Source organism: Varroa jacobsoni, unplaced genomic scaffold, assembly GCF_002532875.2.
Source record: "Varroa jacobsoni isolate VJ856 unplaced genomic scaffold, vjacob_1.0 contig00081, whole genome shotgun sequence".
Lineage (NCBI taxonomy): Eukaryota > Metazoa > Arthropoda > Arachnida > Mesostigmata > Varroidae > Varroa > Varroa jacobsoni.
In genome coordinates, this window is record NW_019214407.1 from 7512 (window position 1) to 34483 (window position 26972).

The following is a 26972-nucleotide window of genomic DNA, read 5'->3' on the forward strand; positions in this document are numbered from 1 at the left end:
ACGAGCATTGCGGTGAGTGCTCGGGGCAATATATATATATGTATATATATGTAATATATATATGTATATTGCTGCAGCAATGATAGCCTGAGTTGAAATTTAATAGGCCGTGTCTACAGCTCCTATGGCTCTGACGATAGTTGTGGTTTTTACTTAATAGGAATCTCGGCCGAACCTAGGCGGTACAAGAGAGCCGACGAATGTCAGCAGCACGATGACGGTGGTGATAGTGCAATCAGTATAGCCACGTTTCGCAGTGGCATTGGCACGAAAGTTGACGCAGCGTCCGTTAGAAGCATCTTTCGCGGAAAAAAACGCACAAAAAGAGAATTCATGTTTTTCGCAAAGGTCCTTGTTCCGATAACCGATCAAGCACCGGCTGCAAGCAGATGCAAGTTGTCGATGCAAGAAAGAGATATGCCTCGATTACTATTAGTGGTAGAACGTATGTGTTTTACGTGTTTTACAAATGGCTCTCTTGTTTATAATCCGATGACAATTCGATGAGGACCTGCTATCCTCAAAAATAGCGTATAAGCGATTTCGTTCAGCAGACGTTGTGCTACTTCTGCGGTTTCAAAGGGGTCCGACTTACCTCATAAGTCGGACCCCATAAGCTCTTTTCCTTATGACCTACGTCGTCTCACAGAATTTGAACTGCAGCTATCTTCGATTGGAAGCCATCACCCAGCGTCATCAAACGCTTGGCTGTTTCAAAACACAGATATGTATGATATGTACGCTTTATCAATATTAATGTAACGTGGACCGAGGATGACGATATGAGCGTAAGATACAAATGGCCGCCAACTACTGACCTGGTTTTCACTACGTCTATATCTATCACCGCTCTTCATATATATGCCGTTACCTAGTGAAAGGTGTTAGGTAAATATCAACTAAATGTAAACGAATTGTTAACAGTTAGGAGTCGGCCATATTATATAACCTCGACCTGTATGTTTTCGAGAAGCTCTTAATATAAGTGGTATATATTTCTAAACCAGGCGGTAGGGAGCTGACAATGTAAAAATGTATGAAATTTTCTTTCTAGTGGCCATCTCTTCGGTAGTCGTATCGTTAACCGAACGCTCGAAAAAGAGAGCTTCCTAATTACATATCTGTATTACATAAATAGAAGCAACCGACTTAAAGCTTATATCTGATACAGCCATGAAGTTAAATACACTTTATGAGGCCATACCAAATTGCAATTGAGATTAAAAATTAAGTAATAACAGGTATAGATGTACATTTGAACGGCCTGGCGATATAAGGTTGGTGTTTCGAACACCAATGAAAAACTTTGCATTACGCCTCGTAGCTGGACTTTTTCTTCAAATAGGCAAAAAAGCTTCGAGCCAACTAAACACAGAAGTTTAGCATTTAGCCACACGAAGTATACACTTTTCCTTTTATGCCGATTTGGGCCTTCCGTCCAGTGATTAGAGCTAAGTGTCTGAGCTTTGCACTCATTCATCATTACTGTCTTTTCGTTGATAGAAACCTTAATTATTTATTATTATTAAAGTGTATTATTATTATATATTATTAAAGTGTATTAACAATTTTCGGCCAATCGAAATGATCGCTGTGCACTTTTTTCATCGCTTGTCGTCTCCATCCTAACGTTCTCTTGCTGGGCCTTGCTAGGCCAATTCATCTATGTACAATATTTTTACTGGTGCAGTCGGTGATTGCAAGTTGCACGAACTTTTCTTCAAAGGCGCAGGCGTACTTCGTCGTTTTGCGTCTAGCCGTTTGTCGGCACTTGGCTTTTCAATAGTACGTGTTCGTTCTTGCCAAGAGCGCTAGCTGGGGCCGGACTCTCAATGACCGGCTGAGAGCGGTGTGGGGTAGACAGCAGCAGCATCAACGTGGCAAGCGGGGTGCGAGCAGGAAACGGATGCTGAGACGGAAGCCATCTTACACACGGGTATTCAACTGTTGAGCTAGCGTTCATAAGTTGCTTGCGCGAAACAGTCACCCACGTTGAACGCAAACACGTATGAAAAAAGGAGCCCTTTAGTGCCTTACCAGTCAGCACGAGCTTCCCATCAGCCCAACCAACAAGCGGGCAAAAATTTATGTTAACGTACGCAATGCACAAGCTGGACGTGCATCGTGCGTCTAGCATGGCTAGATTCAACACCATATACGGATTCAAATAACAAGCCACCGGTGAGAGCGTCTTTTTCGAGTTTGATGGTAAAACATAGTCTGGGAGTTAGTACTGCTGCTGTTGCGTAGATCCGGCATGACAAACGAAGTGTTTTAGCTACTTTCTACTACTACGTCCTGACATTGATCCTTTCTGGTGTGGCCGCAGTATTCAACCGCTAGAGAATCGAGACGCGTATGTGTGCCTTTCAGCCGGTATAATATATTAAATTATATTGAACAAGCATGAATATACGAGCGTAAGGGTTGATAAACACAAATTGACATTTAGCTGTTCCCTTTTCACTATTCGTTCATTTGTATATGAATGCTGATGGATGTCTCCATTATCTGGGCCGATAACTTTCAATTATGAGATTCCCTGCTCTTTTCCTTGTATCTATAAATTACTATATTTTTTTTTATTTTAGGCACACTTATAGCTTTCTATTAATTACTTATTTTCCAAGCGGAGTAGCTTCCTGCATTTAATAGATTCAGTAGTACATATGACCGTTTATTGCCGTTGCAATCAGAATTCATCTTGCCATGTAACCCACTTAATTCGTGTAGTTCGTCGAACCAAGTAAGTACATTAACGAGTGAAGCAACCCTTGGCGACGATGGCGAGCACGACTAGTAGAATATTAGAAAAACAATAGAGATTGTTCCGTTATTTTATATTTTAACCGTATAGTTCCAAGTTGTGCATTGCTTTTTGCTTTACAACAAATGACATTGGCGCTGTGTAATGTATAGAGCTAGTAAGAGTAACATAGCAAAAAGCATATAGTTACTGTACAGTTTAGCCGGTACGTACATGCATGTTTGGCTTCATAAACTTCTAAATTAATTTAAACAATTGCTCTCCTTTCTGTCCCTGGGCCGAACCTATTTCATGCTTAGCGCAAACGTATATCTGCCGCCATATCTCTCTCCCTCTCCCTCTCCCTCTCCCTCTTCCTCTCTGGAGCCTATGTTTTAAATGATGTGCCTTTCTCATTTATACGAACAGCAGCAGCAGCAGCAGCAGCAGCAATTTCCGGCTACATAGACATTACCTTCTGTAATTTTACCCATTTCTCCATTTGACGGCTCGCTTTAACCGAACCGTCGCCCGCCTGATCTCAGGCGATGCTGCACATCAGTGAACTCGCCGCAATTGACGCTCCGGCACCACTGGCCAAGGATTGCTAGGACTATTCAAAACGAATCGTGGAATCTGTTCGGCGGAGGAGGCGAAACCGCGTTTGTCAGAGGCGGTGGCCTGTTAACGACTCCCCTGAGGTTGTCCCTTTCCGTTCGCCTGCGAGGGTTACCTCGGTGATCGGCGAAACGTCAGCGCGATCGTAAACTTACTCTTTTCTGTTCTGACCGAAACGTCTCCTGGCCTCGACCTGTCAACGAACATCGACAACACCAGTGACAACCGAAAAGAATTACGCGTGTTAAATACTTTCCTACTACACCCATTTCGTCCTTTTTTTCTTCTACCGGAACCCAGTCTGACGGCCAATTAAATTTTCATCAGTTATTCATATCACTACAACGTGTTGCGTCTTTGATCGGGCAGCGAGAAGACTGTACGTAAACGACCCGTAGAAGTCCGCTGCCGACCGTAAAGTCACTTCGATCTGATTTCGTTTGGCTGGTTACAGAACGTATCGATGGTAGAACAACGTTATGATTCCGGTAGCTAAAAGCAGACTTGTGAGGTGTATGTTAAGGACGTTCACTATCGTATAGGACGAGGGCCATCGGGACAGCTCAAGCGACCTGTGGCCATCACTAACTTCCTGATAAGGGTGTTTTCTACTTAGATCAGACCATTTTGTATTACTACATTGATGAGATTGTAGGAACGTCTAGGTGACTCGAGGCAGTGGAAAGATGAACATAAGAATCTTCATAGAAAGACGCTAGAACCACAGATGAATTCGTCTGATGGCGACATTAACGACAATATATATTTAAAAAATAATTTATCGACAGGTATTTTAATATTGTAATCTATTTAACAAAAAAAATACTGAAATATTTAAAACAGGGCACATCATTTTGAAGAACGTCGACAGGGAGAATGTATGCAGTCGTTCTGTTATGTTTTTTTGGAAGTCCAATCTGAGCGATGCAACAGTTGGAAGCATCATGTGATGTGAGTTAAACTTACACGTATTATCAGAAAGGTACCTAACTGTGAAACGAAATTTCAATTACTTAACTTGAATGCTAACGTCTTTAATTAATTTACAATTGCGTCACTTTGACCATACTCCTCATCCCTACCCCGAATACTACTCGGATAATTTAAACTTCAGCTTATCCATCACTCCTTGTTCCACACATCTATCACATGATATCATTTATTCTCTATCTCTCATACGCATGTATTGCCATTACTAAGGGATCAGGTAAGCGTCTCACTTAGCTTAGTAGGACCCTGTATCTGTTCGTTCTTGAGTGGCCAGACGTTCCTTAGCGAGCTTATCAAAAAATACCACCTATACCACTCACTTATTTGCCTACACGGGCGGCCAGATCTATCGACATTTAGTGTCTCTGCAAGCCGCTTGCATCCAAGCTTTAGTATCTCCTGCACGAGGTTGGATGCAGGCGATAACCCTGCGTCCTTTGCGCTCGAATGTCGAGCGAGTCCTTCATCAGTAGCAGATGCTGCTTCTAGCTAAGAGTGGCCGTACCAAATCGTTGGGGTTGGATCAGGTACACAGACGACTCAAGGGCCCTCTTCTAGGGCAATCTCTCTATGATAGTCTATTCTCTTCAGTCAAACTCCGACGTTGACTCACACTAAGCCCTTGCCCTGCGCTAGGCGAATCTCTCTCAGGACTTACGCAGCATAAGTACTGGCTTGCGGCTATCCGTGATAGATAAACACCCTCTGAGTAGATACGAGAAAAGCAAGCTAAAGGGATTGAGTGAGCGGATGAACCCGCGTAGGGCGAGCCAACAGCTAGCGATGGGCCACATATAGGTCTACAGCCTTGCTCCATTAAGACCTCTTTTTCCACTGTTTCGAGGCGACTGACGTCGGCCTCGAAGGCCGACCCACATTCTCCTTCTCATTCTTTACTCCGGTCCGTGCGATCCGATCTTATGCCGAGCAGAAACAGCAACCTTTCATTACTGCTGTCAGTTGCGACCAGATGCCTAAATAAAAAGAAACAGAGCAAACAATAGGGTAGGAGCATGCGGTTGAAAACTACGCGGATGGATGAAACCAGTTGGTGATCCATAGGCCGACTCGTCCAGGTAACAGGATTGACTAATAGAGTGACGAGCAAAGATGAAAAAAAGATCTACGCATTCTTCTAATTTTCTCTTTTACTACCCCGCTGCCACTTATAGTCATGTCGCACTAGTTGATTGTCAACTGGCTAGTTACTGCGAGGATGACTCAGACCGTATTGGGTATCATGAGAATTTCCTAAATATGGGCCATGCGGACCATTTTGGCGATTGTTCTAGTGATTGACCCAAGGAAACGGAAATTACTAACAGCAAATAGAATTCTGATATTTCTTTCTGGGCCATGACTAGACGTAGGAGCTGGACAACAGATAATTTGTAGGTTGTAGGCCAATCAAAAAATCAATACAGCAGTAAAGCCATCTACGTAATGTATGCGTAACTGAGTATATAGATTATATGTACAATATACATGTGATCATAAGTGCTCAACAAACAATGTGTAGTATTTACCTACAACATTTAGGTGAAGCCTTAAGTAGCGAACCCTGCAGTATACGTTTGTCTGCCATATAAGCAAGGATAATGCCTAGAAAAAATTAGCCGACGGAAAGTGCAATATTATAGACAGGAATCAGGTTAGGCGGGCTTGCCCGATTGAACCGAACCATATTGCATTTATATTCTTTTGCGCCATAAAGCGATCCTTCCTAAGAACACAGTCGGGTGGTGGCTCGAGAGTGTTGACAGTGAAATATACTTGATTTATATGTATATACAGAGCGGCGTGTGTGTGTCCCTGTATGGATATGGCCGTGTAACAGCGGCCAATATAACAGTGACAGAGTGTCCATTGTTGGCCTGGCGCGAAACCAAGATTTGGCTTGCTGGAGTTGCCTCCGCTTGCAATTCTGATCCGATAAGGAAACCGTCGAAGGGCCTCTTAATCTAGGGGAAGCCTTTCTATAGGCAGGCTTTTCCTGCCTGGATTGTCTCGCCCGCCTCCCTTCCTAGTTTTGATTCTCTGATGCCTCAACCAGACTGATCGGACTGTTTGACGCGACTAAACCAGGAATAGAAGCGATCACAAACAGAGCCGGCTGAATAAGAGTAAGCAATAGCAAAGTAGAAAAGGAGCTGCTCCGTGTTGTTGATCGGGATCCTTGTCCTTCCTCTGAGGGATATATATCAGTAGGGTTCGTGGATTCGTCGAATGGTGCGAGTGACGAGGGGGATATCTGTCAACAGGGCTTTGCATTGTCGTTGTTAAGGGTTGCCTTCCGACGAAGCTGTTTTGGCGGTCCCTTCTGCGCCGAGGTCATTAGATCTGTTTACTTTTTTCCGTTCCCTTGCTCAACGATCTCTTGACCAGCAACGAAGAAATCCAGCATTGGTCATCTCGTCGAGCAGCACAACGCTTGACATTGCAGGGAATGGGTAGTGGCGGGAAGCGGGTACTGCGCTGGCGGGTCTGTTCTGCTGATTTGGTGAAGGAACTGATACGGTCTGTGTTTTGGGACAGGTTAAACAAGGCAAATCGCCATATGTTTGATGCTATCACCGCTTTCCAATTGTTTCGTCTTGCCCAAAGACGATTTTCCGCGCCTCTTGGTCTAACCTCAGCTACTCACAATGATACTTTGTCTTGAAAGGCACCAGTCTTGCTTGGCGTTTATGGCAGACGATAAATTCGATCTAGTACTAGTCTCCATGTGTGAGCCTTTTAGCATGGCTCACGTCGGATATAATGTAGCAGATCAGCAATCTTCACGAAATAGAAGATCACTCGATGTTTTGGCATCAGCATAGGTAGACACAACGAACACATGTCACTATGCGTCAGCCAGCAGTTACACATTGTTACAACGTAGCTATACATATTCCTCATTTATTTAAAATATACAATTAAATTGGGAAGCATTATTTGAGAGAAAATAGGTACATTAAAATAAAATTTTATTACTATAATTTATAAGCTGTAAAGACTAAATCTAGGTTTGTTTTATGTATCAACCCTTCTCTGCAATATGGCTTCCGAATTCTTACGCGAGGCTTCTACAGTGACGACTAATGCTAAATTTTTATTCACGAGACAATAGTATCTGAGAAACAGAAGTAACAACTGCTTACTGAGTTGAGAGATTCCTTAGTGATCAAGGGTAAACAGTCAGACGTCAGGATTTGCCGCAACAAATTAAATCATCTACCCGAGCATCACCGATACTGACGCGACCGGCGGTGCGCCCTTGCCGCTGGCACGTAAACGCCTCCACATTTCCAACTACCCAGTTCCACATTACGACTACTGGCGGGAACTAAAAAAACGCAGAGGTGGCAAAAGTAGGTTGAATGCTCTAGGGAGCAGGCACTACACCGCCCTTCGCAGGCCGCGAACCTAGGGAGATCGGCCCTCTTTTTGTAATCGTCTCTTCTTCTCTGCCGTCCATCGAAGCAAGAGGCAACCGAGGAGCCCCACAACGAACAAGCGTGTAGAGAGAAAGCGAGTAGAGAATGAAGCGACGTTCCCATTTCGTTTAGGGTGCCATGCGTGCATGGAAGGAGATCAAGCCGCGCTGTACTAAACATACAGATTCCTGCAGATCAACAGTTGTGTTAGGAAAACGAGACGAAATAACGCAAGAAATACGGCGGAAAAAGGCCATTTTTTTGGGGTGGCAGAATCTGAAGGATAGTCACTGCTGCCATACGCGAAAACAGTGGTGCCGTTAAGGATGGCCTAGCCTGGTCCTTAGAGGAATACGTAGGGTACTTGGTTGTTTTGAATCTCCCAAACCGTAAACATTCGTTGGCGGTATATAAAATATGTAGCCTCATATTACAGGCGACGATTGAAGGAACGTTGCTCTGCGTTTGTCGGTGCGCTGAGTTTGATGAGACGTATATTATACAAGAATAAGATATCGAAACAACAGACAATGAAGGTAACGACTTCTACATTAATCTCATATTGGATATCATCTGAAGCTCTTCGACGTTCTTTCATTCCTGCTTTTTGGTAGCGTCTATGCATTTTTTCCTAATGGCAGCTTTTGTAAACCTAAAATAAAAATAGAATTTATTTACTCTCGCTTGGTATTAATCTAATTAATAGAGCCCATATAATAATGTGAGAATGTAATAAAGTGTGCCTAACAATGTGAGCCATCATAATTATGTGGTTCTTAATTATAATATTATTATAATATTGCGGCGAGGCATTTTTGAACACACTGTTGCGAGCTCTTTGTAGCTCTTATGTATATAAAAGTGGTTATAATTGCGAACAATCTAAGAAAAGTTAACAGACAAATCATATTTTTACTGAGAGAGGAATAGATATCTGCATAGGTCACAATCAGGTTACCAGATGGCAGTAGCTGGCAGGTTACCAGAAGGTCTAAGGGCCTAACAATTATGCAGTTTCATCCTTCTAAGTTGCTTCAAGTGTTCGCCAATCTTGCTTCCGTTGTCTCGATTTACCTTTAGAAAGATCTTATCACAATGATTGATCATATGAGTACCTATGCGCCAAGTAATTGTTATCATTGTTATTATTAGTTAGCATCATAATCACGTCCTACCGTGAAACACGTACATGGTAGAGAGACGCGTAATTTAAAGTCAAAAGGCAACGCTTTCTTTAATATATGATGATGAATTACTCAAACAAATCATCGAGCGAGTAAACCTGTGCGCTGGCTCAATGGCTACGACTTATAAACGAGACCTTTATATCCATCAGATTTCCCTCGACAAACCTTTCAAACGTGTCTTTCTTTTAACAATCTGAAAGTTCAAAATAACTGCCCGCTGTAGAGTGCTGTGTCCTGTTGACACTTCCGGAATCTCTCAGGGTCAGTACAAGACAAGAATTCCCATCCTGCAGATCCTGTGGCATGGAACTTCCTTGATAGAATAGTAGTTCTCAAACCAGCTGTTAACCTATGACAAGGTTGCTTGTTTAGAAGCATATCATCAATACAGTGAGAATTCGTAAGCTAAGGCTGTTCAACAGATACAACTTTACCCTTCGTTTTCAAACCAGTTTCCTAGATCTGGCAATAAACTGTGGCATCTACAAAACCGATAGCAGACAGCAACCAGTTCTTCTCGCCTAGTCCACTTTAGGACACGCTAAGCAAGCAGTAGAATCAGTGCACTTAGCATAAGTTCTCTTTGGCATTACTTTGCCAAACGCTTTGTAGCCGTAAAAGAAAGCAATGACGCTAGGGAGGCCATGGTAACAGATGTCTGTCCACCCAGTGATGCTCCGAGTGAGCTAGGCTTACTGGTCAGTAGTACCGGGACAGCAGGCGGCTTGCATAGGGGGGTGGCTGATCTTTCTTCAATATTGCACGCCATATTATACCAAACTCAGCATCGTCGCTCCTCTCAAGAGCTCGGTTATTCATCTGTCGCCTGACACACACCCAAAAACCCTTACATTGGCGTTCCGCACTACTTCCAAAGAAGTTGTATGGTTGCTTAAAGTGGGGCTGTTGCATATAGCAGAAGAAATATGGATCGCACCAACAATATAGGCGCTGGTAAACGAAAACGAAGTGAAAGAAGGCTTTAAAGATTGTTCAAGCTCTTTCTCTGCCTTCTGCGGTGGTCAGCCAGCACTGAGGCTTCTTGAAACGGCCGGAGAACTTACTTCGAGAAAAAGTGTTTCTAGCCTATCTGATGTGCTACTAGCGAGGGTCATAAGAAACTTGCAACACTGCCAGAAAAAGCATGAATTTGAATTTAGATATGTCGTTGCGGGCCTCAAACGGTTGCCTATTTTTCCTGTACTTTTTTTCACCCACCGATGAGGAGCCCATGGGTAACCACCTGCGGTTTGACTTGTTCTCTTCCGTCAAAAAGGTCTGCTCTCTGGATATTTTCGTTTACAGTTCTTCCATCTCGCAACAGGATGTTGCTACTCCCTTGAACGTGTTTCTTAGCCTTTCAAGAGGAAACACTGAGTTTATTCGGGAACATTTTGTTTTTATGCCCCGCTAATTCTCCTCAATGAAGACTTAGCCCACGGTTGATTTCCTATTTCTTCGAACGGGCCGATTTCTTCTTTTTCACACGTGCGTCCTCACTATTACCTCACAATATAATAAAAGCAATGCCATCTGCCGACTGGACTTGTTGAACAATGGTAACAAAAACATTGTTGTTCAGAACGTCTCTTTGCTATCCACCTCTAATTGGTCGGCAACAGGCCTTAATGCTTCTATCGGAAAGTCATCTGTTTGTCAAGGGCCTGCGAAGCGGTTTGCTGCGGCGAAGAACACACACACACATGCACAAACAGGTCATTTATCCTCTTGGTAGATGTACTGGCAGTATGTGGTATGGCTACATGATCATATTGTATGTGCGTCTCTTAACGACCTTCCCAAATAGTTTTCGCACTATTTTCAATGAGCGACAAAAACAGTGAATATCCATTGCTGAAAAAGCGTCTGGCGTATATACGCATACACCTATTTAAAATCTATTTTTAAACAAATGTATTATGTTTCCTTTGGAGAAAGTAATACGCACCGCTTCTTCTTCTGCGGTTAAAGTCATTTATGAGCTACATCACATGGTTTCGGGTTGTTATTTTTGCTCGCCGGGCTTTACCTCCCATGCTTCTCGTGGCAATTCTAATGACTTCACAATACATTTTTATCGCTAGTCGATGATACAAAAAACAGCACTTATGTTATTATTGTACATTATTCGATCTGCTGGAAAAGAGAAGATCAATTATTATTTCGTTTTTTCAATCAACGGCTAACATCTTCCTCACTAGCATAGAAAGTATACTTATTGTATGGTTATAACATAGCGTCCAAGTAGTATGTACTAGCTTGTCACAATGATCTAACAGGGAAGGTCAGAGTGGCATGCATCACATAAGAAAATGATGAACGTGACCTGGATTACCCCTCTGTGTCATGATGTGAAGCCTTTTACCCCTAATTCTCTACTCGCCTTGACCTTTCTGCCTCCATCTATGGGTCTATGGGCGCAACAAAGGTTACCAGCTCTACAGTTAATAGAAAGAGGCCAGTGCATTTCTGTTCGGACCCTTACGGATTCTCCGAGATGCCAGAACTTTCTAGTCAGCAGCTAGAATAAATTACCTAGCCCAGATGGAGACATTTTTGGGCAACGAGGCGAGGGCATAGCTCGGAGGAGAACAAAATATTATTATATGTATTTTTCTGTACGAATGGGCTGTTGCCAAGTTTAGGATCCTGCACCTCCGTTCTGCTTTCGAGTTTTCTTGCTTCTAGCGGTCCCTGTGGTCCCTCCGATAGACGAAAACGTGAAGCAGAAGGTGCAAGAAAAAAGCCACTATGGAGAATGTTTAGCAGAAATACAAAAAACATATCTTAGAAAAAAGAAGGTAGCACGTGAATTCAATATAGCCGCCATTAAGGCTTCCGCTTAATTTGTCGCTACTCGTTATAGCTTCTTGACGGTGTTAGATACGGAAACGTCTGCAACAGCGACAGTGGCAGCGTGCCGGGGGTGACTGCACTAGCGAAATGTGGATCAGCAGAGGAGGTGTACAGAATGACGCTGGGCAAGTGTGCGTTTCGGTCTGTCGGCCGACAGACGCGATTCGGCGCCGGCGGCGGTCTTCCTCTACATATAGCGTATGTAATGGTCGAGCGACAACTGGAGAAGGAAGAGAGGATAGAAGTACGTGGACGCCAACAATGAATGCTGAACTGGAACAAAGACCAACATCCGACGAGACTGGGAGAGTCCAAATCACACAAAAGGTCTACAGAACAAGTGTTCAAGTTAATAGGGTGGTCGACATGCAGTAACTTCGTGGCCGACAGGTAACGCTCGGGCATATAAGAGGTACTGAAAGTTCACGGCTCCGTTAGCCGAACGCCGGCTTTCGATCCTGGCACAATCGTGGGTAGACCGCTCGATATGACCAACACCACAAACAGTGCCCGCGCACGATGCTTACGCGGGACAATTATGTAAGTATTTTTGCCGGTTCTCTTATTACTTTCGAATACTATTGACTTTTATGCAAGTATATCAAATACGGACAGCTCGTACAACTTTGGTGGCTTTGACTTACGTTATATTAGTGTGATGTCATTAGAAGCCTTCGCGTAAGAAATTGCGTGCGCTCCATTCCTATTTTGGTCGCCTGATACTGCTAAAAATAAAGGCTATCAGAGCGGTCTTTTGGGAAACTGGGCAACGGTAAGGAATTAAATTATTCCAGTGAAACTACTATTACAACCACCCCTTGATTATTTCTCCCGTAGGGTGATTCTTGTCTCGCATGCCGTTCCTACAGTTTTCTGTATAATAGTAACAGCTGAACCAGTCGACGAGTCTCACTCGTGTCATTTGTTCCTGCCTCGCCTCTCTTTCTTCATTCAATGTAGTTTTTTCTTTCGTCGGCTATCTTGGCGCGATTTACCCGCGACTTTTCATGGGGGTTTTCGTCGTTAGACTGTGGAAGAGTCAGCAAGATGTTGAGTCTAACCTAGGAAGCTATGAAAGGCAAACTACCTTCATTTTTTCTATTACAATAGACTTCTCCGATGCCTTTATCGCCTTTGGCCTCTTATTGCCCTTCTCTTGCCAAAGAACTGGGGGCAACCTTGCTGCCACCAGCGCTATGGCAAAAAAGAATTGATTGCAAGAAGTTCTGTCTATCGTAACGTACCGCTCGCAGCGACACACCATAAGAAGTCAGCTGCCAGGGTCTTTGTCGTAGACGATGGCAGCAACGACACAACTCCATTACGACATAGACGGAGAATGCGACGGACTTTACGATAGAGAGCAAGCAAGCCAGAACTCTCAGCAACAACTCTAACGCCACACCCACCAGCAGAAGTGAAGGCCTCCTAGCAGAAATCTGCGACGAATAAACAGCCTTATTTGAGACTTGAAGTTGGCATTCGCAATGAAGGTCAGACAGGCAGGTGCAAGGAGTTCGAAAGGAAATAAGGCAATAGATTACAGCATGCCTCACAATCCAGTAGCGCAACTCAGTGCAAGTTCGCATATCTCCCCTTCTCGTTCCTGTATCTGGCAATTACGGCGCACCAACAACCTGACTCCCTTGTTTTTGTCCAGTATAAGCATTTACTATTCTTAACGCACTGCCTCGTCGTCGTATCTGGTTGTGATACAAAAGAAAATCAAACCGTCGACTGGACTCCAAACGTTGCAGTGGCTGCAGCTCACATGTTCTGAGGCGGCGGCACTAGGGAACGGTTGTACCTATATGGTACGCGTCAGTAAAAGGAGAGGAAAAACGCAAGCGAATTTTGATCCTGCGCAAAAAGTGTGTAGGCATCACCGTTATCGCAAGTGCGCATGTGTAAACGCGCGAAATCGCAAACATAAGGACAAAATATACTGATAGTTGTCACTACAGCTTATTGAAAACTGTATAGGTTAGTGCACTATAAAAAGCTGCAATAACGCACCTATTTTACGGCTTAGTTAAAAGATTTCCCTGCATTAATTAGTGCTATCTACTTCATATTCCGGTCTATATCATTAAGACTGAAGACTAACAAATGTTTAATAACTTATATACATGTAAATAAGGCCAATAAATGTCGACTCATCGAAAAATTTATTACAAGATTACAACTAAACATTTTCTAGAACATCTGCATAGAATCACTAAGTCCTTAAGGTGGTGAAAACCTGTTGACACCTTATCGTTTTTCGACTATTCATACCGATACTATATATATATATATATATATAGATATTAACAAAGTAAGTTTCCGCCGACTGCTAAATAAAACAAACTACGTAACTTTTGATGTAACATTGTTGGAAGGTCTGCTTATGTCTAATGTTTTATGCCATCCTGTTTCTTCAAGTAGAAATATTGTACTTGCTATAAAATCAATACTGCAAAAACATAATAAATATGTACATGTGTTCATAGACGAAGCGAAACGCAATCAAACGTCGAGTATTGTCAAAAGCTTCAATTATTATTTATTTTATATGAAAAAAATCTTTTCATGTCATACAACCTATCGGTGCACCAGTTCTATGTCCATGCGTATCTTTCATTACTTCATCCGCGAATGGATGCATCCATTATTTGTTACAAGATACACACGTTTACAAAGTAGTGCTCGGTGGGTACAACGTCTCCGAGACGTGAGGTGAGCAGTCTGGTGTTGCGTGTTGATCCTCTGGTAGGACATGAACCAGTATTGACTAGCGTGCTTCCGCCTTCAGTTATCCATTCCTCCTATATCTTTGTACTTGCGTTCCTGCAGTAGGGATAGCGGTGGTGGTGATGGCTGTAGAGCATTTTTGCGGAATACATTCGCATTGAAACGGGAAGCTTTTTGTAGTCGTCGGCGCACGGTGTCTATGGTTCGGTTCTTACGCCTAAAGTTCTCGACCCATTTCCCGAGGAGCTGTTACGGGAAAAGAATAGCCATAAGATGGGTAGCTAAGAAACGTCTGTCGACATCGGGAGAATATGACTTGTGATCTCTGCTGGCTGATTCCTCCGCCAAGTAGTCGGGACAAAAATGGATGAGTAAGAGACGGAGATGCCTTGTTGACCAAGCCGCTATATATAGACGACGAAAGCTATATAGATCATGTCTATGGTAGAGTTCGTGTTTCGAGAAGGAACAAAAATAGCTATGGGGCCGTGCTGCCGCCGCCGCCGCCGCCACCGCCGCCACCGCCGCACGCACGTGAAGGTACGTCATCACCTTCTGACGATTTTCGTCCATCTCTGTGGAGGAGGCGAAGAGGAGTGGCAAAGGCGACATAGCAGATGTGTGTGTACAATCCGATACAATTGGCACTCATTCCTAGTGGCAATCGATAGCAACCTGCTGACATTGGAGTAAACGAACAGACAAAGAAATCTGAGAAATCTAGCAAACGGCGATAGCCACCATATAACCAGTCCAACCGGACGTACTTCAACAGCCAAACGTCACGAGAGATATGATTCTTCATAAAGACAAATTAATGTAAACGAGCCAATAAGCAAGCTCGTCTCGTACGACAGTTGTGACGAGCGACCTACACTTGAAAACTGCAGTGTCTTTCTCGCCAGATTCTATAAGGGTATTATTACGAGGACACCAAAAAAGAGCATTTTGTACTTCAAGCGTTGAATCTATAAATAGAACTGTTTTGCCACATACATATTTTTTGTGAGAATTCTTAGGGCAAGTTGTTTTGTAAGCTATAGGCAACTCCGAGATTAAGGCCGGCCAAGTTTTTAAGACAAGGTCGAGTAAATTTCCCTGAATGAATCCAATTACGTTTTAATGCGCTGACAGCATTATTATGTTTACGTATAGGATCATCAACTTGAAGTTTAATACCAACCACAAGTTCCCTTAAATAATTTTTGCTTCTAAGGAAGGTAGATAACCTGAAAAGTAAGTAATTAACTAAATAAATAATGTAGCCTTTATGAAATTGGTTACTTAAGTAAAGAAAAATTCTACCTAATAGGTATAAATGTCATTATAGTAAGTGATCATATTCAAATCTCAGGTTGGGTTAGGTAATTTAGAGTGATCAAGTAATCAACCTCATCTTTACTTTGTAGTCAAGGTTGAAATAATTAAAGGATGACAACATCCATATGAACATTTACTGAGTCAACAAGGGAAATTGACAAAATACAGCTCGGGAAAGGTCGCTTACATGAGAGTCCTAAAACCTTTCTGATAACTTATTTACCTGATTTAGACACCTCCAGTAACGCTCTATCAAAAATCAATTCGAAGACAGCAAAGATGGCGAAAACAAACGACAATTTCAAATTGCTTACATTACCAAGTCGGTTAAGGTAAGACATTCCGACCGTAACCAGTTAAGAATGATGCCGCCTAAGTGGTCTTGATAAAATCTGACTGACTGATTGGAGTGAACTGTATGCAGATATAGTAAGTTACGCGAACGTAACAAAGAAATTGCTGTTCTAATGTAGGCAAAACAAATCTTATAGGAAATTGTCTGAAAAGTTGAAGACTTCTAATCCTGTCTTAGAATAAATAAAACTGCTACGCATGGATGAACGGAAAGATTCCAGAAGAAAATCACTTGAGTAAGCCCCTGCAGCAAATTAACTTTGAGAGTTTTTTTTTGCGTAATTCATCAAGTTGGATCTACAATCATTTCTATGATGTCATTAAAACTTGAAGGAACGTTTCAACATCTCAAATGAAGGCCGAATAAAGACAAACAGTAAAAATAAGGGGCAAATGTGAGGATTCCATCTGTTCTTTCGTAGCTTCGATTGACCATTCTCGCACCATAAACATTTAAACAGTTCGTTAGCAATGGCACAATACATACATGGGCTTTGCTAACGGCCCTCAATATTCTACCGCAACACAGAGTGCCTAAAATTCACATTTAGGACAAGAAGTTCGATATGGATCGAGACTTGAAAATGCGTAAATCTCTAGTATCTTCTATGCGTGTGTAAGTATTTCCCCGTTTACATCAAGGATAAACTCAATGGTTTTTTTTTTTCTTAGTGCCGGTGAAGATATTGTATGTTCTCGAGTATCAGCGATAGTTAATCACTTCCCAACTATGACAAAATTGTTTGGAGAAAATTGAAACAGGGTTGATTGGGACTGCGCAATTAGACGGCGGCGGCGGAAGCGGCCCGACACCAAATGTCTGATGCTCATCTCACCATTTCGTGCTGGTTGTCCGTACTGGAATTCGTGCTGCCCCGGAGAGTGCAAGTCTGGCTTGTGGATCTGTTGCATCACGCCCAGTACGCTTGCAGCTGCCGCCCGCAACTGAGAGACCCTGCATTTATGACGCTATTAAAGATTACGCGGGTTAATAGCAAAGGAAGGCAACTGAGTAGGGTCAGGGAAGGGCTGGAAAAGGAGGAGGACAGAAGAAAAACAGGTTATCCAACATGTGGTCAGCGTACACACTGCAACGAGCAGCTGGCAGCGGTCATAAGAAAAGAGGCCACACAACAGCAATAACAATGGAATGGGCCGACGGCTACCCTCGCAAAAACTCCTCGCGTAACTACGACAGGCATGTCATTTCCGCTTGACCTTTGAGAACGAAGGAAGAAACAATGGTGTCTAGGGAGGCGGGGGTGGGGATGAATGTCTATGGCACCCGTCAGCTGTGTAGCGCTATTCACCTTGTGATCAGTACTAACGAATTGGTCTAGATCTTTTCATACTACGTTGCCTTATAGTTTATGCTAGTCTACCGCCTGTACGAAAAGAAAAGGTTAAAATAGCGTTGTTGTTTGTTTATGTATTTGGTTTTGATACCTTTGTATGAACTAAAAATAATGTCAATACAAAAACATGTGCAATTGAACATCGGTAGGCTGTGTCTACAGTTTATTTTGTTACTCCACACACCGACCACAGGTGCAATTGCAACAACAACGGTGTCATAATAAAAATAATAATACTAGCAACAAAGATTAGTATTGTTTACGCAGAACCACTCTTACGGTTGCTACCCACCAACAAACAAATATACTTTTGAAAACATCTAAGTAAGAGAGTATTAGCGGATGTGACAATGAAGGTTGATAGCGGTACGTACTAAGATGTCCGCCATATACTTACAGAGAGGAGAAAGAAGGAAGACGGGCAAGGGGCAGCGAAGCTACATGGGGCAAGTCAATGGGCTCGGCTGTGTGCGTATCAGCTGCTTAGAGCAGAAAACCTGACTGTTTCACTGCCCAACCTGGCTAAGAGTTGAAGAAAGCAATGAATGATGCACAGTTAGAGTTCATTTCTCTCTGTATAAGCCGTGCAGGCCAAACGACGGTGCCGACCATGCTCTTGGGCCGCTCATTGAACCGTATATATGCCGTTTGTCTTCCCTTGCCAGAAATTTAGATGTAAGCCTACAGATGTGCGAACGCCAGCGATTTAATACAATGATAACGGGCAACTTTTGTATCATACTGCTGATGTTTACATCCAGGAACGTTGAACCAACTTGGTTGTGTTTCTTTAATTGGCGCCTTCATCTCGTTCAAAAAAACTGAGGAAAAAGAAAAATTTGCGATTTTTTTTTTTTGTCGGATACTTTTCGTCGGTTACCCTTTAAGCCGTTGCTCTAAGTTGGTCGCGGAATCAGAGCAGAATCAGCGGCAGGAGAGTAACCTATGACCTATATACGCTAGCCATGACACTGTCCCAAGGGGACGGGCAAATGAGAAAGGAATGTGTGGAGGGGCTGGGTTTGAACCAATTAAATCCTGCCGCATGCTTTCTGCTTGTCGTTCCCAAACGCGCAAATAGCCGCGCGCAGGTCTGGTTTCGCGCCCGCCAAGCGGCTGCCGGGATACGACAGCTCGCGTGAGCACGCATGGCTGGCACGCAACAACTCAGGGAGGAAACCCACCACCGCCTCTACTACTGTAACGCAATGGCTTCAAAAAGACCCCCTGCTAAGCGGAACAAGGGGACAAGAAGGGGCAAAGCTGCATTTAGAGAATCGACAATAGCAGCAGTCGTCCGATCGTAAAAGGCAAACAACCAGGTACAGCCAGAGCTGAACTGGGGATGTTTGTATGCACGCGCACAGGTTCATACAATATTAAGCACCTTTTAACAACAGTACCATTAGCTAGCTGTCGCAAAACAAAAATTTGGAGAGCAGACCCTCTGCACACGATGTATCAACATATTAAGCGAACAAACCGGCACGTTTTTGTTTCCATGTATCTCTACGTTCAAGCCAGGTCGACATTTTCAGTTATTGCATGTAATAATCGCACGTACAATTTCGCTTACAATAGTATAGCCTAAACACTATACTTTTCGCGCGGTTTCGAACATGAGCGTCCTGACTATGCTTTTTGCATACGTTTTTGATCTCTCATTTTATAATACATTCAATTTTTGCCTGCGGTTATATTTCTAAATAATTCATCATTATTTCGAAAAAAAACAATTAGCAAGGGATAAAGCACCTAGCGGTAAACCGACGTCGCCTTATGAAACAATTTTCTCGAAAAATAGAGTCCCTATTTTTTGCCCAACGTCCCCCGTCTGTCGAGGCTGGCCGGTCCAACTCGATCGTTTCGATTACCAGCAACGATCAAATGGTATATTTATGGTTCGGGGGGTTCTTCACTTCAGTTTCGTTGGTTTCTGGACGCTACTTGACATTAGCGTACCTTTTTTAACGCGTCTAAACCAGTGCAAGCGTATGAACTTCAAAATGCTAATGGCGACCTTTGTTGTTTTTCATTATCGCTACCTGGTGCGGAACAGTGAACAAACACGTATGATGGAACACAATTTAGCGCGTCTGTTTTTTTTGTCGCCTTATAGCCTTCTTGCTAGTTGACCACGGAGCCTACCCAAAAGCAGACATAGCTAGTGCGGCAGTACTAGAACTAGCTGTGGCGGCTTCAGCCGTTTGATCGCTAGTACGCAATCTCAACACGGGCACTTAGCACCCAGTGCCAACGTTGATTTTTTGTACTTCTGCCAGCTGCCCACTGTATTCCATTATTCAACCTTGTTCGTCAAGCAAGCTCTAGGCTTTTCCTACGAAAACTTTTCTTACCGCATGAACTGGTAGACAGGTTAGATGGTTGATGGCGTCTGTTCCTCCAAGCGATAAACCCAGTTTGGGTTTTATTTGAATGTTTCCTTCTCAGATATTGGCCAGGAGGTCATCGAGAAACCGCAGTAGTCTACCTGGAGGTCGTCTCGACGAGGCGGGCATGTCCGAACAGTCGAGTTGAAACGCTGCAACGTGACCGAATCAAGTGTGACGGTAAGCCAAAGCGGCTTTACATAAAGAGGTGAGAAGTTATTTGAGCTTCCAGTTGACGAGTCTTAAAATTGTCCTAGATAAAGGCCGCTAATGCTGTTAGGAACTGCCATAAAGACTCAACACAGCCTGCAAAGGGGACCGAACACTTAGTCACTGCACGCTGAGCAGTGCTAGCCTCGATCGAACCGCGTCAGCACCTACTATGACCGCAAATCTTCTCTTGGCTTTCTAGTTAGTTTCAAAGACAATAGCAGCGGCGACGTCTGCTGCAGTAATACCAGAGAAAACAGATGAAAACAACAGACCAACCGTAACCGAAACAGCCGAGGCAGCAACAGCACATACAGCCAGCACAGGCGCAGACCCAGTCAGGATGGATCATCGCAATTTTCTCCACAGCGACGAAGGAACGAATCAGGGGACGAAGGCAAGAGAAATAATCAGGTCCAACTCGCCCCTTTCTGTCCATAAGTCCCCTCAAATCGCTGAGGAGAAGACAAAGCGCCCCCTTACTGGATAATTTATTTTCTTCAAAGATTCGGATCTAGGACAACCGCATGCTCTGCTACCGAACTGCTAACCACTGTTTTTGCTAAATTCTCGTATAGCCCAGCGCGCCACAATGTAGCAGATGGGAGTAGCTGAATGCGGTTGATCCAGGTCCTTTCCGTCTTCGTGGCTACGGAGCACGAGCTCACAGAAAAATTTTGAACGACTACAGATGACTAAACGCTGGAAACGTCAATGCAAATTAAGGCGACCATCATACAGACATCTTCAGATAACCAAACGCTCGTCACCGCCCACTGTGCCCTGCTAAAACACCGTTCAAGACACTGAAAAAAAGAAATCCGCTACTACAAAAAAGGAAATCAATCGATTTGGTTAGTGGGAAGCACTTTCGTGTCCTGCAACGCTATTTGCATAGCTCGTCAGAACAAAATGTAGAATATCCGATACTTCGATTATGCCCTAATAACTGAATACTGGAACGTATTTCAGCGTTTCACGTGCAGGTAAGACCCTTGTCTGAGTACATCTCTACCTACAGTACCATAGATACAGGTTCACATAATGAACGTGCAAATTTTAGTCCTTGGCCCGGACAGTGCCCGTGGCACTTGTCTTTAAAACAACACCAAAACCATTATCCATTATTTAAAACCATTACGTGAAGCTCTTTTTAGATATTTAATCATCCTTTTGGAAGGTATGTGGCTATGTGAAAGCACGTAACAGCTCGAGCTAAATATATAATGACTCATTGAAAGTAAGTTATTTTAGGTTCCTCGATGTGATCGGTTAGTGTTCCAGCTGCTAGTATAGCGGCATTTTCGTCGTGGTCATAATAATGGTTTCCGTATGTCTTGCGCTATCTTAATCCAAAATACCCGAAAATAGGCGATATGATATTAGAGCATACTGAAGCTTGAACCGCCATCGAAAATGATGAAGTTCACTAAATACTGTACCTAGGATTACCAGGATTGATGCGAGACGTATACACACATTATTAAACCTGTTTTCAACCCAATTTCGGTTAGTAAACGAGGTACAAGAGACTTCGTAGCTTCGTATCTCGTTCAATTAGGTACCATGTATATGTTATAAGATTTCTATGAAAGCTTCTATCATCTCGTTAACACCATGCTAGCAGTAGTGGCGTATGTTAATTAGCTAGAATAGAAGAGCTAATAGAAACGATGTTCCCCGAACAACCGTTGCCCGGGCTTTTTTTTCTCCAACAACCGAATGCCTCTATATTTTAAGACAGCATCAGTTATTACTATTATTCTAATTGTTGTTGCTAGCAAGTTATTTCCATTGCGAATGTGGAGTTAACTACTTCTAAAGGTCACGAACTATACAGTTATGGTCTCACCTATCCATAGATTTACTTCCAATTCACACCTGAGTGCGTCTCTGCTTAGGTGGCAAGCTCATAAATTTTCCACTGCACCTATTCGATTGGACCCGTACGTAAACCTTTATTCAGAATATATGTCTGTGTCGGTATCTCGTTTTGATGAACTTTGACACAAAGTGCAGTCTCTGATAAATAGCGCATCTTCTTTAGCATAACAAAAAGGAATAATGAAAGAAAATCTATCGTTTTTTTGCCAGGCATAGTGTCAGTTTCGAACTGCCGCAAATCGAACGTAATCGCAGGTACAATGACAGCATTTGCAATTAAGCTTTTCTATTGCTACTGGATTTTAGTCCTTTCCATTGTTATAACGAACCATTCCCTCGTCCAGATCACCTAGATCTAGACCATCGCAATAAAGATAAATCTTCTCAGTGGGTTGACAAATGGTATCAACTCACTCCAGACAACAGAAGTACGGTTAGCCACAGTGCCAACATAAGTCTGCTCCCCTATTTAGTACGAGCTTATACTGTTCCGTTAGAGGAAGGCCAGTGTATCAATAATTCCTTTGGTGCACTATCAAGCAAGGTTACCCGGACCTAAACTTATCAGCATAATTCTGTTTGTACTTAAAGTAAGCCAGTCTGCTTTTAATTTCACCTCAAGCGGTATTTCTGTAGTCGACAAGCAGCTATAAAACAGAGAGAAATGCTATATTTATAGATCCATATATTGGCATCTTCTATGCTTTATAAAGATATCATTACCTACAAACGAGATTAACTAAAATTGGTTTCGTTGTTCGTTACTTCCATTGCCAACACAATCGGTCTCCAGAACACGTCGTAGGGAAAGAAGTTACCAACTTTTACAAGCGCATATATATATATATATGGCACTTAACGTATTTGCTATAGGTTCGTGGACATTCTAAGAAACTTATCAAGCTACTCATTTCGCCTGTCTAAAGGGAAATGATATCCCTTTGTGTAGACGGTTTCTGGGTTCTTTAGTTTGTTTTCACGTAGCGCCTTGCCTAATAGGAGCGTCCGTCACTCGGTGAGCCTGCCTTGCTAATGCTTTTTGTTTTGACTATCTGGCTAAACTGTTTTCCTGCGTAAATAGGCCGTAAAGATTATAGACAAGACGAAATCAGGACAAGTAATAGGTAAAGAAAAATCGTTTTTGGCCTGCAGTTTTAAATTATCTGAAATTTCTCTGAACAACTGTGCATACTGTTATAATAATATAGTAACGTAAATGTTTTTCCTTTGTCCAATATCGCATTACTTGCAGCGAGCTGTTTTTTTTTTTTTTTTTTTTTTCTGTAAAACTACAAATGATAAGTATTCTAAGGTAAGCACCTCAGTATTTATATTTGAAGCTTAAACAAAAACTGATGTGAATTATCTTCGTATCCAATTTTTCAGGTAAGAGCCGCACTTTACGTTCGTATATTAAAACGTATGAAGCAGCGAGCAACTTCAGTGGCCATGCCCAGGTTTCAATCCTCAATCGAACTGTGAGTGTATATATAAAAAAGACTGGCAATAATAGTTCCCTTACAGTGAAGTAGTCAAGGTTCAAGTTCTACAATATAGTAAAGTACACCAGAGCTTAGCCATAAAACTTTTTTGGAAGGAATGACATTAAGAGCCGTCTTTTTGTCATAGTGACAAAGTAGAAAAACCGTTTTCAACCACTGGCAACGTGCACAAACAACGGCAATGGAGCTTTGCATAAGAAATCGTCTGGAAAATTAGTGAAAGAGCAATGCGGGGTCGGGCTGCTTAAAAATACGCCATGTATCGCGGTCCGATACTCGATTTTAAGCGCATTTCTATGACAAAATTTGCCGATCTAAACTAGTGTGGAAGTTATGATATAGCTTCCACATGTATATGTATGTGTACTGATCTGACTGTGACTGCATCTTTTTTAAGATTTGGCCGTTTAAAATCTACGAGTTCAGATATGGAGCCATCCTTTAAATGCTTGACTCGCCTGAACCTCTCTTCACTCAGTGACAAAAAGTTTATTATATGTCATACTCGCTGGTAAGGAGCCCAGCTTTAAAATAATGAATTTCTACCTCGTTGCCCTGTTTTTCTCATCATAACAGTCTTAATCGTCACTATCGTCACAGACGTCGTTCGTTGTGAATACTAACAACTGAGTGGACGGCTAGCCCACCTCATGCGGTTGTCTTTCTCTCGCCACTATATCAAACTGTTGTTACTATTAGTACGGCGGGAGACGAGGAACAAGGGTCCCTTTGGTACCACACCTATCTTCGCGTTCTATATCGCAGCACATGTTGACGCAGTGCAGTACCAGCTATGCTCTACCCTATTGTCTATGCCAGTCAGTTTGGCCTGACGAATATAGGGTGGAGAAACAGGGCAAGTGTAGCTGTAGGCTGAAGGCTTTGCCTCGACCCATTTTACAACAATGTCCGTCGCATACATTTCCTTGACCTTTATCATCCTACCTTATCTCAGTTCTGCCGTTTGTAGTATCATAGTACGTCGGGCATTCAAATGCGTGTCTATAGCCCGCCGGAAAACGAAACGAAGAAGTATGCGTATTCCCACATTATCTCATCAACATGTGTAAGTATGTGCGTATCTGTATAGTTGTTTCTGTATGCTCTTTTTAACACGCACAATATTCGCTGTTGGTCACGTTTGCCCACTGTCTATATAGTGGCACACGCAGATGGGCGGTGAACTCAAGGCGCGGTTCCCTACTGTCTCCTGTTAGTACTCCGCTTAGTCTGCGGCTCCAAATATCGCCTAACCCTTTTCTTCATCTTCCCCTTATGCGGAACCTGCCAAGATGGGTGGTCGAATGCCAACAAAGCCTGTTAACTCGCAGGCTCAAAAAAGGGTGCTCGCAGGACTTCTGATAAAAAAAAACGGTCGTTACGTGCTCACGCTAAATACTACGTCACTATTATGTCTGCAGCTACCGCGTCCTGTTGTTGCAACGAAGCAGCCACCAGACGAGAAAAGGGGTACATGCTGTGGAGAATGCCTACTTTAAAGGGTCTACTTCTCGAGCTACCCCATTCGCTGGCTGAGCTTCCCAAAGTGTTCGCCGCGTTCCGCCGTACAGTACGCCGAGCGTGCAGAGCAGGAAGGCGTATCGCGAGCAGCAGAACAACGGAAACTGAAAAGAGGTATGAGATCAGAGCCATGACGCATACTGTAGCGCCAGCAACAGTCGGAGCTAGCGGCGCTGATATCGGTACAAAAATTGCCTCTCGTAACGTGTTCAAGGCGGCAGAAAGGACGCAACCGAAACGTACTTCGCCCTCTATCTCGCTATGAATTGGAAACGGCTAGTTGAAGTAAAGGGGTAAAACAAGGAGAGAGGAACGCACGAAAACGCCGTCCGGCCGCGTCGAGAGCACCAGGTAATTGAGGAATAGGACATGACGAATGGGGTCATAAGGAACCGCCGTAGGCTTCGTTATTATTGGGAATGGTAAAAAACGGCAAAATTGAATGGAACTCGGGGGCGGATAAACCGAAAGAAAAATAGGAAAGCTTTCTATAGTAACGAAATAGAAATGACGGCAACGAAAATGGTGGGCAATCTAAAGAGATATGCGAATCAGGCGTTAGTACTGCGCGGCTGACGTTGGCCGTGCTGAAAGCGACACCGGCAGTACGAGCGATTTGGGAGAAAACGTCTGCACGAGAATAAGGGATCCGTAGAGACGTGCAGTTTTTGAAAAAGGATGTAAATATAAATAGATTATGGAGACAGAAAAGCAAAAAAACAAAAATGAAATTTCGCCAGTAAAGAAGTGATCAGGAACGAGCAGTGAACAGTGAAACTGGGTGGAGGGGCGGTGATTTATGAACACATTGTAGAAAAGAAAAACGCCGGATAGCCTGCTGCACGGACGCGTTGGCACAAGCTAGGTCGGTAATGTTAAAAGTCGAAGTCTGAACGAGGCCGAAAAACAAATAAAGTAAACGATAATTCTTTGCTACGAGGTACGAAAGAAAGAGGAAGTAATGATTCGGTATGAGGTGATATATGTATTCAAGCGATTCGGCAGTTTGGAAAAATCAGCTAAAATAGCTTTGAACGCCCGATAATTAGAGGGGAATCGACATTCCTTGTATGATTATTGAGAATTATAGCTCAGTGACTCTCAACGCGCTTGTATGATAGTGAATGTGTAAAAGCCTCACAGCTGCTTAATTCAGCCAACGGAAAGTCGGATAGATATCACCAAACACACAGATGAATCTCGCTGGCATCAATTGGCGCACGTATTAATTATATGGACAATTTCATAAAGTAGCTATTTGTGAAAATATAGAGAGACGGCGGACGGTTATCGAGCCTTGGGTGGGATGCACCCTAGACCGGCGCCACCAGACATAAGAATGATGATACGAACACGGATTTATCAAAAAGTTACCATTTAATGTCTACTTGTTCTTTTGTGACTATTGACGAAAAGGGTTCGCTGACCTGCGATACGAATCCTAAGAGCTTCGAAACGCATGCACAAAATATAGATATTTAGTAGTGATGATGAACTACTAAAAAGGGTAATTGGGACAGGAATCGTACGTTAATGCGTTAGAATCAGACGGAGGTACCAAGACGGCCTATACTCGCCAGCATATATGAAGACGAAGATCATTACGAACCAGCTTAAATTAAGGACTCACCTATAAATAAAACATAAATAGACTAAGCACACATATTGCCATCGTCATTTCAATGTTACAGATTAACTAACAGCTTACAACTGTTTCCAGGCTCCATGTGCATGACATTTCGGCCACAAATTAGGACACTTCGGTGTGATCCATTTTCTCATATAGGTTGTTCGGCCAGTGGATAGGGCGACAATTTTAGTTACGCAAATAACTAGCTCTAGTAGTTCAAATTTTGCTTTACAGTGTTAAGCAGTAAAGCTGCCCCT

The 26972-nt window shown here is 43.0% G+C and overlaps 1 long non-coding RNA gene across 1 annotated transcript in view; it reads right to left on the reverse strand.

Moving 5' to 3' along the window:
• Positions 1-14027: 14027 nt before the first annotated feature.
• LOC111270745 (uncharacterized) overlaps positions 14028-26972 on the reverse strand; it is a 46306-nt gene continuing 33361 nt past the window's right edge. Inside the window, exons 2-3 of the long non-coding RNA XR_002686450.1 lie at positions 17060-17178; positions 14028-14795 (exon numbers count right to left, since the gene is read on the reverse strand). This is a non-coding gene — a long non-coding RNA (uncharacterized LOC111270745). The remainder of the gene's footprint in view (positions 14796-17059; positions 17179-26972) is intronic.